This window comes from Diospyros lotus, chromosome 4 (genome assembly GCF_014633365.1).
Source record: "Diospyros lotus cultivar Yz01 chromosome 4, ASM1463336v1, whole genome shotgun sequence".
Classification (NCBI taxonomy): Eukaryota; Viridiplantae; Streptophyta; class Magnoliopsida; order Ericales; family Ebenaceae; genus Diospyros; species Diospyros lotus.
In genome coordinates this window covers 22,827,208-22,840,634 of record NC_068341.1, presented here as the reverse complement: position 1 = coordinate 22,840,634, position 13,427 = coordinate 22,827,208, and positions in this window count along the sequence as shown.

Sequence of the window (13,427 nt, the reverse complement as noted above, 5' to 3'; positions counted from 1 at the left end):
ATGTGATATGTTTATAGAAAGACATCTCCATGGTACTTAAGATGATTGTGTCATAAATATCGTGATCCATCTACAAACTTAAGGTATGATGCTTAGTATCATCTTTCTGTTCCTTACCCTAACCCATATGGTTGGTAAGTCTAAGAAAAGTTTGCTCTAAAATTACAAATCACCAGGTACCACTACCTTGCTTTCTATTTTACATTATTTGTCTTCTTGTTAGATTATACGCATTTTCATTCATACACAAAAGGGAAATTCATTAAACACATACACAATAAAAGTGTTTACATCAAAAGTATATGAAATGAGATAACAAAAAGTTACATAAAATTAAAATCTATCCTACTAGTGATGGAGGAGGCATTTCGGGCTGCATGAGGGCTATTCTAGAAGTCTCGAGCTAATCTACCACAAGTCCTTCCTCGAGAGGCTCTGGAACAGTGGTGTCCAAATACTATAAAGCCTCGATGATCTCCAAGTCAACATTGGACTCCTGCACATATGGGCTCCATGACTCAAAAAGATTGGTTAAGTTATCCACAAGTGAGGATTCAAATATTCCTCGGGATCCCAAGGATTCGAATCGTACTGCCGTTAGTTAGGTACCATGAGGGAAGCAACCTTATGAGTGTAAACCAGCTTGGGATAAGACTTACTAGGACATTTGGTTTCAAACAACTGTTAATGTAAAACTCGTACTTGTGAATCCCATTGCATAAGCTTCTTTAGGCCTATAATAGTCCCAAGAAAGCTTATATTCCTTTACAGCCTCTGAGCGAATGGTTGTCACATCCTTCTTCTCTAGCTCGCACGCACTTAATATCTTAAAGACATATTTGGAAGTATGAGCTTTGAGCTTGGGCTTGCTCTAGATTTGTGGCCATTAGGTTGTGTTCTTGAGTTAGAGCGACAAAGGAAGCTTGAGCCTCATCCAATGCTCGCTGCTACTCTTTCTCTACTTGCCTTATTCTATTGTGTTCATCTTCTAAGGAAAGATTCTTTATTTTGAGCTCTTCAATTTCTACCTCAAGGCCCTGAACTCAGCCTTGGAGGTGTCGGCACTCCTACAACCATCCTTTAACCTCGTTGACATGCCTTATGGCTTCAACACAAGTACATGCGAGGTGCTTGCAATTATTAGTATTTGCGACAACCATTACTTACACGTGTTAGTGTATGCCCTATATCTTAAGTGTTAAGTTGTACATGATACATTAAGGTCTAATATATTATGAGCAATATATCTATTTGTTTCATGTTCATGATATTCAATTGGCACATCTTTTTCTTTTATATTTAATTATATAGGATGCCTAAAGACAAAGTCCCTAAGGATGCTCTTTATAAAAAAGAATTAAAGTGTGACTTTAATTGTAAGATCTTTGATACACATAAGAGTATACCTTAAAATATCCTTGGTCAAAAGTGTAATTGATATGGGACATCAATGACTCAAAGAGATTGGTGTGTGTTATGTCGTCACCTTAGGGAAAGTGGTAGTTGATCTTACAAACTATGGGTATTGGATGCCTAAACTAGTACTTGAGTGCTTGTTGGAGAACAAGTTCACTGGACAGTGACCCAACTTAAGGATTCCTTATGGATCTTGCAAGAATATCTAAGGAAACCTCTTGTGGTGGTTATACAAGTGATCATTTGACTTGAGATCACTATAGTGTCTTGTTTGTGGATTCATATACTTTAACACTATTATGGAAGCATCTCAATAAAGGGTGTGAGTGCAATAGTGATTGGGTATGCCATGAAGCATGTGAAGGCTGTGAGTGGTCAAGATAGGATTCATCGACCCCAGTTTAGGGTAGATATGTCTCATGGGCCCTTTGGTGAAAGATGACTTGAAGTCTGTGGCCACAGCTGGATGTTGATCCAAAGGAAGTCACCCTTTCAGTAAACCAAAGAATATTATGATAAAATTGAAAATGATTGACACTCGTTCCATATCCTTGTTTGATTGAGACACTTTAAACCAATGAAGGGATTGAATTGCATGGGAAGACCACCGCTGCAAGGTAGCGATCACAACCTTATCATTATACTAATTGGGGGTCATGATGGGTTGCTAGGCTTCACTCTTGGTTTATGGCCTTTGAGAAAGGTTATTACTAACATAAGTAGAAGTCTCTATTTGGACTCGTTTGTCCTCTATGTGCTTCCCTTGCTCATTGCAAGGTTTGGCCTTTGCCCATTTCTAGTAGCTTCCGCCTTCGTGTTTCAACTAGTGCTTTTTTGCTGGTTGAATGTTTGTTCAAATGCTACTGATTCTCTTGCTTGTGAGTGTAGTTTTTTTGCAGGGTCTTTAACATGAATGCCACTTGACCCTGTCCTCCTTCTTGCAGAGTCCCTATGTTACTTTCATCATAAGGATCAAATTTCTCATGCATCATATTTTCCTAGGGAATGGTGTTGGCTTTGATGGATCGTCTCCTTTAGACTTGATGGAGGCCTCTTATCGGCTAACCTTTGTTATCCATATCTATTGTCATCCTTATTCGGTGGCTCTTTAGTGCTCTTCCCATGTTCTCTCGTGCCTTATCACTATGGGGTGCATGCGGATGGTCTCCCATATTTTATTTTATTTCTAGTTTTTTTTGTATTTATGCATCGCGTATTTGAGGCAGTTGTGGTTTTGTTTCCTTTTCTAATGTGAGTGTGGGTCTGTTTCTTTGTGCAGGGTAGGTAATGGTGGGCTCATTTAGGGTTTAACGAAACCCTTGTGAAGAGCTAAGTTAAATATAATCCATAAATTAGGTTTTCCAAATTCCACCTAAAATCCTAGTTGGACTAGGTTACCTAATTGGGCCTTAGGTTCTGGTGGAAATTGGTACCTAGTTAATTAGGATTTTATTTATGGACTAACCTAAGGCTATTGGGGTGATTTAAGGAGCTTAATGGGTTATTTTAAAGTACTTAAAACATAAGGTCCAGAAGGGTTGTTTTAAAGTATTTAAAACATAAAGCCCAACAAGACAATGGAAAGAAAGGCCCAATGCCATGTTTTAAAGAGTTTAAAACACGGGCTTAAAGACCATGCGGCCCAAACCCATTAGGGTTTTGTGCCCAAAGGTTATAAATAGCCCTTATGTGGTTCTTTTGATTAAGGGTTTTCATTCAATCCATGAGAGGCTAAAAGAAGCCACAAAAGACCACGAGATGCATGAGATACATGGAAGGTTGTTGATGTCGTGTGACATGCATGTGAGAGAGTTCCCATGTCGCCCCTTTTGAGCTAAGCCTTTTCAAACCTTAGGAAGCCACCCTCTTGGAGGTTCTCGATATTGCTTACTCATGTGGATACCATTAGAGGCTGAACACTTGGATGGCTTCGTGATCGCCTCTATTAAGTGTAGGTCTTAAATTATCACTTCAAGAGGTAATCCTTAGCCCTCTCCTCCGTAATCTATTCCCTTGTAGAGATCCTAAAGGAATTTGTAGTTAAAAATCTTTATTTTTTCGTTGTGCTTATGATCCGTAAATTCCTTCAGCATGCCCTACAAATACATAGCAAAAGGTTAAAACTCAAAGTCAAAATTCAACATGCATGTTAGAAATTAACACTGAGACTTTGACTAAAATTAAACCTTACCTGAATTATAAAGTGCTCGGCGTTGTCTATGTCGTTGGGTAAGCTCCTAAAATACCCTTGTTCATCATGAACCAAGACTGTTGAAAATATAAGTCTTCTCCCAACCCTAGGGTAAGACATATGAACAAGGTTAGAACTCTCATATGAGACATATAATCTAAAGTACATGTAGAAATGGAAAAGTAAAAACAAAAGAGAAATAGAAAGAATAAATGAGGGGAATTAAGAACCCTTGGGCACACCTTCTCTTTCTTGAGGCACTACTTGCCTCGAGGGTTCTCCCTCTTTCAACAGTCAACTGGCATCCCTCAATTGAATATCAAAGAGTAAGTCAAAAAGATTAATAGATCCTTTCTTTAAAAGGCGTGCCATAATAGCTTGATATTTTGCCTTCATTAATCACGGGCATTGTATCTGGATTGCTAGTTCTAACTTCATCATCACACCAAAATCGAGATGTATGCCATGTCAATGGTAGTCTCACCCTCGAAATGGTCCACATTCAATGGAGACTCGGTGAATATCTGCTTGTTGTTACTCACCTTTTGAAGAGTAAAAAAGTGCACCCACCCCTCCACAGATTAGGGGTTGTAAAAATAGTTGAACAACTTTGCATCGAGTACTACTCATTCTTTGTAGAGGACATACAAACCCACCATCAAAGCCTAACCCGAACTCCATCCCAAACAGATGAAGAGGGAAGCGAAGACCAACCCAAAGGCTATCCTTATGTAAGGTCAATCCTCCTTGTTCGACTTAGGTCGTACATGTTTCCCTCTTACACAGCTTCCTCACTATATGTGAGAGTGGGTTGTTGTTGGTGACCCTTAGTCTCTTGGATTTGCTAATTCAAAGAATAGATGGTTGGCTCCATGAGATTATCATTCCTTCACCTCTCTCTTCTTCCTCATTAGCCTTGCTGGCCTTGTTCACAAACTTGATTCTCGGCATGTTGTAGAGATTTACCTTAGAGAAAATTGTACTTGGAGTTCTCTAGGGTAACTTAAGTGTTCTCTGGGACAATATTCTGAGGGATAATAGGTGCGTCTTTCTTTAGGGTAACGAGAATATGAGTTCTCCGAGACAATTGAAGTGCACAAGGGTTCTCAAAGCACAAAAATGCAAGTGAAATTTACTAATGGACCCTTTTCTATTGATACTCTGTTCCTTGGGATGCCAACTAGTGCAAAACCATTGAGAGTTTTTATGGTTGTAGGCTTTGATGATTCGCCTTGCAACAAAAAATGCACTCCTCTCCTAGACAAATGAAATGCACTACCAAAGAAAGTATGGCACTTCTTTGGGAGAACTTCACTCGAGGATTACTTTTCCCTTTGATTTTCAATTAAAGAAAATAGTGGCAAGCTACTATTGTAGCCTGTTCTCCAGGATAAGATAGTTCTATGGGAGGAAGTGTACTCTCCTAGAGAAGATGTTCTCCTAGATAACTTGTCTTTGTTGAATAAGACTTCACACTATATAAACTCGATCGAGTTATTCCCCCTGGAGAACAACAAGGGAGATACTTCTCTAGGACAAATGTGCCTTGCCATTGTCCCATACAATGACAACTCACCACCAAGGCTTTTTTTTCTCTCAGAGGACCATTTCTCAAGGGTGGTTTCTTACCATGCTTATTCCGTGCTTAACCTGGGACAACAACCTACACCCCCGTGAATGTGTGCCACATGTCTCTTTCATCAACATTAAACGGGCATAAATACCCTTCCTAACCTTTCATTTTTGGGATCTATTCATGACCTTTCAACTTCTCCCACCTCAAACAACAACTAACCTACTTGTGCATCTAGACGAACATCCCATACTCCTCTTGGACAAGCAAAGCTACCTGTTCATAGCATTCACCTGCTTATGCATAGCACCAAATATTGCATCTGACTTAAGCATCGAAAGGCCCATGTAGGAGGAATCCCCGCATACCTTTTGATTATTTTATGCCTCGTAGTTACTCTCACAAACAATGAAGTGTCTCTCCGGAATAACAGAACTTCCCTTGGGCAACTATTTCATTCTCCCATTTCTTTGCTTGAGCTACTTATTCAAGCCCAACAACTGCTTATTTAAGAGACTCGGACTAATGATCTCTCCCCCAAACAAAGGCTTGAGTTCGCCTAACAATGGTGAACTTTTCCCTTGACAAGTAGCTAGTCGCTCGACTCCCGATGTATAACCAAGTCCCATATTTCGTGATGTACTCTACCTCTCCCAATCAATAAATTTACTTGTTGTATTACGACAACAACACTAGGGCATTCCTAAGTGTCTTGAACTGTGATAATGTCAACCCTTACTTGAAAACAAACAACTTGTAATGTCCAAAATTTTCCTCATTTTTTTACCACGATTCAAATAAACCAATTATAGCTCTAATACACAACATTTAATAATAGTAGAGACCAATATAAATATTTACATCATAATTCATTAAATATTCACATTAGGGCTTAATTGCCCCTACATCTCAAAATAAAGGGACAACTAAAATTAATACAAAATAAATTTTTTTCTTTCTTTTGTCTCTGAAATATCCTTATAAATATTTTGATCGGGAGAACTCTATACACATCACTACCCACAAGACTCAAACTCTCTTGGACACGCCCTCATCTAAGGCTTTTCCCTTACCTTGAATGATGCAAAACAAATATAAGCCATAAGGCCCAAGAAGTATAATATAAAAGAAATGGAAATCAATATGCGATGAAGCAACGATAGAATTACCACTTACTCACGTTAAGTACACCTATTATGTGCCTCATAATATCATAAACAAAAGAGAAGAAATAAAAATTAAGACAAGAGAATTATCCATTTTCATTAGACATTCTCCCAACATATATATATATATATATTACATCATGCCAATTTATAACTTGCTTTAAAACATCAGACAATCATACCATACAATATCTCATTCTATACCCATGCCAAGACTCATAATACCATGCAATCATGAACATACTCAGATTTTCACATACAATCCTTGGGCTCACTCGTGACACATCGGCACCTAAGGCCTTACAATACATAAATTCTTCCTCATGCCTCCATGTCATATATTCATGCAATAATAATACCATATCATCACTTGTGGACCATTGTCCACCCACGCACTAGTTTTTCACCAAGTGAGCATTATGAGTCGAAGCTCCCACGATCAGGCAACTGCCTACCGAGCTTATTTTGGATATCCTTTTCCCCTCACGAACATAGTCCGCCACACAAAATAATAGTCACACTAAATTCAATATCATAGCCACTTAATCCATTTGTCACTCATTATAGATCATATATGCCCACATGCTTCCCCCATCTTCTAACAACTCAACACATATATAAATTCATGTATGATTACGTGTAATACACAACTTCAATTCATGAATGTATTTTCCCAAGAAAATACTCAACATGGATATATATATATTAACTCATCATTATGCACACATAGGCCAATTTTAATGCATATAAAGACTCATGCAAGATTATAGAGATGCTTAACTTATATAAATGAGTATGTTTTTGCCCCTTCCCAACAACAACCAATCAATATTATAATACATGAAAGAACATACTGACAATTAACATGATGATTGAGGAAAAATATAAGCATTAAAGAAAGTATGGGACAAAAACAGGGTGGAATGGTCGACAGCTTGGGAAGCGTTTGTCGACTACCAAAAACTGGCAGCATGAACAACGAATATGAGATGCAACTATTCACACAAGAAACACCAAAAACTTGCATGAAACTAAGATCCTAATCAAGAAAAGCATCATTCCTTAAGAATTATAGGGTGAATAAAACCTTATTTAGGCTTTTGAGCAAGACACATCCGGTATTCAAGGAAGATCAACAAGAATAAACATGATAAAATAGGCAATAATCATGATCTCAAACATAGGAAGAATAGCCAACACAAAATGGATTTAAATGAGTAGGAATTCTAGAAAATTCAAGATTTTGAGTTGATATTTATGGATCTGTTTCAAGCTCAATATTTAGTTAAATACCACAAACAATATGTTGAAATTGAAGTTCAATAACTCTAGTTTCTGGAATAACAAACATATTCACATTTGAAAATAACCATAAAAAGTTATTCCCCAAAAATTGAAGCAAGGCAGATTGTGCGCTACAGTAAAATTTCCAGATTTTTGACAGGGATTAACGGGGCTGGTACGGGCTCAAATCGTAACCAAATAATTCAAGTAATATATCAAAACGAAGATCAAGAAGTCTAGTTTACAAAAAAATAAATGGATCAATCTTTAATAAATTAATTAAATAAAATACATAATATATATATATACACTCACACACAATAGTCTCTTCCAAATTTTCCCCCACACTTCTACTCTGACTTTTCAACTCACTTTGGTCCCTCCTTCATTTAACTCTTCAACCCATTCTTACTTTTGACTTTTTCCATAATTTACACCTCATATAATTGACTTTTCCACCATTAATCACAAATCCGCTTCTTGACTTTTCAAATATCACAACACACTTATAATTATTTGCTTGACTTTTTAACGTACAATAATTACAAATCCTCTTTTTCCTTTGACTATCCCACATCTTAATACTTCATTTATTTTTACTTTCCCACATACACCAAATTTTATTTATTTTGACTTTTCAACATAACACAATTAATGACTCATTGCTTTACATACGGGGTAGCTTAGGAACCGAGCCTCAGCAGAAAATGGTCGATAGACTGAAGGAGAATAGGTGACCGTTCTTGACTGATCGATAACTTGTTGTGCCTTCTTGTCCCTGCCTTCCCCTCATTTATTTTCTTTGACTTTTCAAGCATCGCTACACTTCACACTTCATTGTTCGTCTTTTCCACAACTTATACTTCATTTATTTTGACTTTTCACCCATAACACACACACACACACACACACACACATATATATATAACTCCTCAACATCTTAATCCATTCATAACAAAATATAACACACCTCTAATGGTGACAAAACATTCTAGACCTGTTAACGGGTCGTTATACAACTATTTTGATCTTTTTTTTTTTTCCAAGACACATAATTGATTAGCCTTCATAGAAGTGTTCTTCAAAGTGGTCTCCCCTCGTAGTTGAACTTCCTAGTTATCCCACTGAACCCTTATGGTTAATGACTTGAATTTATTTTCACCTCTCTTAGCATTGCAAGCCATTACACTCCCAAAGTCACATCAACCATCATAACAAGTAACACAGATAGCCCTAGTGAGAATTAAACTTTTTGGACCTTGAGAAGAAATTGCCAACACTTGTGTTTGCACCTCATGGAATTTCCATTCCCCAATAAAACCTTAAATGAATTTTATTTCTCAATATCTAGGCCCAACTATAAATTATATGAGATTGTATAAAGTTGTGGGTGTTCCTAGTGTTGATCGGTAGATGGATGGTATGGCCATTAACATTGCTAATTAAGTGTCCTAAGGTTTGCCTGTTTCTCCAAAGCATGGTAACTAATCTCTGGCATAGTTTCAACTCCATTTGTACGCATTTTACTGCTATTAGTTTTGTAACACCCTGCCTTACACGGGCGTGTCACTATAAGGAAATTCCTGGGGTTCTACTTTTTTTTTTTTAGACTATCACCCGCGACGCCATGAGAACAATCTTCACATGCAGATGAAACACCCGACACATACAATGGCCGACACCCGCAGTGATACCAAGAGCAATCTTCACATGCAGGTAAATATCCCGAGAACCTCAGTCTTACTCGTTTAACTAACAAGATGAATAGATTTAAGACTAAATGAGATATGATATAACACAGCGGAATAAATACATCAAAATGTCGTGGCCTACCACAAGTTTCATACAAAGTATTCCCATACCGAAATATGTAATACAAATTATCAAATGATGCAGCAATGTCATACAACTGTTTATACATATACCAAAATAAATACTAACACTCCCAAAATGATACAACGATTATCCACTAAACACCACTGACCCCACCAGCCATGTCCTCGACCTTGTAGTTGTTCCTGGCTGGAACGTTGAATGTTCCAGGGGCATAACCTAGGTTAGATGATAAAAACATCTAAGTGATGGCATGAAACAGTTTATATAATACATGAACAACATACGAGCATGGCATATACAGACAATGACAACATGCAACATGTCTAACTTGAGAAATCTCCCTGACATACTCAACCTCCCGTGGAAGATCCATTCCACACACCATTGGGGTTGACCTTGCCGCGACATACTTAGTCCCTCGAGTGCCCTATCGTGTCACCCGTTTACCAGGATTGACCTTGTCCCATTCTCAAGAAGACCCCATCCCGTCCCATACGGGCCTAACAACGACACGAAAACCAACACCCCAATGATACGAAAGTACACGCCATGCACCGACTCATTTTAAAAATAAAAAATAGTTGATGCAATATATCACATGTTCAATATGCAATTGATGCCACAATGTACATAAGTGAAACACCTTTGTAAACAACCCAAGTTCAGGAGGGTATAACAGCTCACTAGAACTCACTACACACACTCCAAAATACGTTCAAGACAAGGTAAAGCTAGAATCAAACCACTCACCTCAAATCAAAAAAGTTCAGATTTCGCCTCAAAAAATGTGCCACTCCTAAAAAATCGTGCAATCCTTCTTTTCGATACACCACTCGTCCCCTATTCATCATTAGGACCTTAGAAATCAATATTTCTATTTTTCCTCAATTTTCTCTATTTCTCTTTATTTTTAAACATTTCTTACCTTCGAAAATTCATAAAAAATACCTAACATCAAGTTTCACCAAATATTTTTCCATGATAATTCCTAAAATAATTTTACCAAAATTAAAAAATTAATTCCAGAGAAAAATCCTACCTCACGCCCCACCCAGGGGCTCGGCGAGTGAAGCCTATGCGCGGCCGGTGTAGTCATCTTCTTCGGCCTTCTTCTCCGGCTCTAGTGAACTCTAATGCTTCAAATGACTATAGGGGGTTGAAGAGCTTGATAAGGCGACTTCAATGGTGCCTTCAATCGTCGGAAAAAGCCACCAGAAGTGGGTTTAAAACCCGATTACAGGTCGCGGTTCGGCGAGCTTCATTTTTTCGGCCAACTCACTGAAACCTCGATATTTCTACACCAAACGGCCCCAAATGCTCCAGAAACAATCCTAAACACCCAAAGAACAAAAGTCCCTTATCCTAGAAGCTCGATTTAGCCTAAAATGAGAGAAATTTTGATCGATTTTGCTTTAACCCTTTCGGCTGAGAACTCCTTTTATAGTCGACCTCGACCCAAATTTCCTCTACCAATCAATTGCTCTTATCCCCTTAACCCTAGATCTAGCCCCCAAACCAATTAAAAAGCACCAAATCGAGAGCTAGAACCCTCAAAAAATTTGGCCAAATCAGAAATCTTTCCTCAATTATTTCCGATCACATCAAGGCCATTTTTCGGCCAATGGTAGCCACAAATCACCCCATCATCACCTGGAGACCTCCCTAGCCCTTCCAGGTGACCTTCCCGATGCCCTCAGGCAACTGGCCGGCGGCCACAGTGCGGCCAGTCGGATTCACGCTATGCAATTTTTGAAAATTTGCATTTTAGCCCCTAGCCAACTTTTAATTACATTTTCTCCCAATCTTAGATACCCCTGGACTATCTAACACTTTCACTACTTCCCATAAGTTCCATATTTTTCATTTTCTCAAGAAATTTCTGAAAAATTCATCGTTTCGACTTCCCTCGGATACTTTACAAAATCTGCATTTTTGCCTGAATGCCCTATTTGCGTGTTTTTGACTTCAAACCTTCGAAAATCCCCTGATTTTGTTGAGTATCGCTTATTTGGACAATTTGACCTTTATTGGCTTACTTGACATAGACCCTCACCTTTCGTTTATGTTTTGAGTATTTGCACTTTGGCTCGAAACTATTGTAAATTCCATTTTGACCCTGAATTTTCTGAAAATCCTTACAATATTGAACATTGGATATTACAAGTTTCCTATAAGGATGTAACATCCTCTTATGGCCCTTCTTTTTCTTCTAGCTTATTCCCCATCAAGAATAAGTACCTCCTCTTACATTTGTGCCCTAGTGTAAACTTCTCATAACAATTGTAGTAGAGCCTTTTCCCTCTTTTGGCTTGCATTTCTTCTGAAGTAAGTCTCTTAATAGGTAAAGTTTGTTTTTGGCTTGGTTTCAATCATGTCATTAGGCACAAGTGCAGTCTTACTATTAGGGTGAGGTCCTAACTATTGATTTGCTTTTGGTGATGTTTTAATGATAAAAAAAAACTTTATATCTCTGGAACTTGAAAATGAAAAATCAAAATCATGCCAAAAGATAAATTTCTTCCAAATGTGCTTTCAATATATACAAAATCCTTGGTGGCATGAACTTTCAACTTGAAAGGCAATAGTAAATTCTTAAAAGAGAATTTATTTTCAAATCAAATGATTTATAAAAAGTAGGGCGTCAAAATATTTCAAAACGTTAGATACTTTCTGTACTTTTTATGAAAGGCCAAAAAGAGTCGATCATTTTAGAAAAGAGTCAATTATTTTAAGCGTTAGGTCTATGAATGGCTAAAAAGTTTCAAATCATTTTCAAAAAAGAGTCAACCATTTTATGCCTTTGTTATGGGTTGATGAAAGCAAGGGAAAACTATCGACTTGTTGTAAAAAAGAGTCAAGTAGTTTTACTCTTATGCAAAAAAAAGTGAATCATTCTTGTGAACTATCGACAAGGCAAATTTTCACTCTTTCTGTATTTTATACGTAAGTTTAAAAAGAGTCAATTGTCACTGTATAATGTCTAAATTTTCTCAAAGCTATCAATTTGTTGTCAAAATAATTGACTAATTTTCTAAATACCTGGACCTCTTTTAGAAGAAGTCGAATATTAGCCCAAAGTCGTAAGTGTTTTTCAAATTTCCAATGGAAACAATTGACCAATTTGAAAAACTATCGATAATTTCTTCACTAACATGTTTAAACAGCTAGTTTTTGTTGGCATTAAATGTTTCAATGGCTAATTAATTCTAAGATCGGGCGAAATGTATAAATACCAGCTCAAGGATACACTAGAAAGGTTAGCCAACTCATACAAGCTTACAAGTGTTCTCATCTTTCTCACAAGTGCTTATTCTTTCAATTTTTCTCTCAACCAAGTCTAGTATATCATTTGTTATATATATTTTGTTAAAGACTTGTTGTATTTTTAGAGAGATCTTATAAATGAGAGTTTCAACTCTTAGATCTTCTTATTATATATCTTGTTGTATTTCCTAATGATTTGTTAGAGGACCTACTTGGTTTAGGTAGGAAGTTTTTAGTGGATTAATTTGTAAAATCTCCAATGGATAGTTGGCAGAGTGGATGTAGGCGAGTTTTGCCAAACCACAATAAATTCTTGTGTTCATCTTCTTTCATTACTTTCAATTTTATAGCTTTACAAATCTTGATTTATACTTACTATTACATTGCAGTAAAAACATATTTTACTAAAAAAAAAAACGTTTAGTAAAAATCGACCTACTTTTAAATCACCCAATTCACTCCCCCTCTTGGGTTTGTGGTGACATAATTGTGCTAATCTAACACCAACACTAATGGATTTGAGTGGGTTGAGCCCTTAAGGTGGAAGTCGTTGATGACCTTAAACTTGGCCTTACGTAACTTAGCCAAACCAAAGGCTTAGTAGAGGTTAGTAGGTTGATAAGCAATTACTTCCACTTTGAACAAAAGCTTAAAGCCTGCTATGAAGTAACTAAGTAGGCAATCTGGAAGTAGGCCC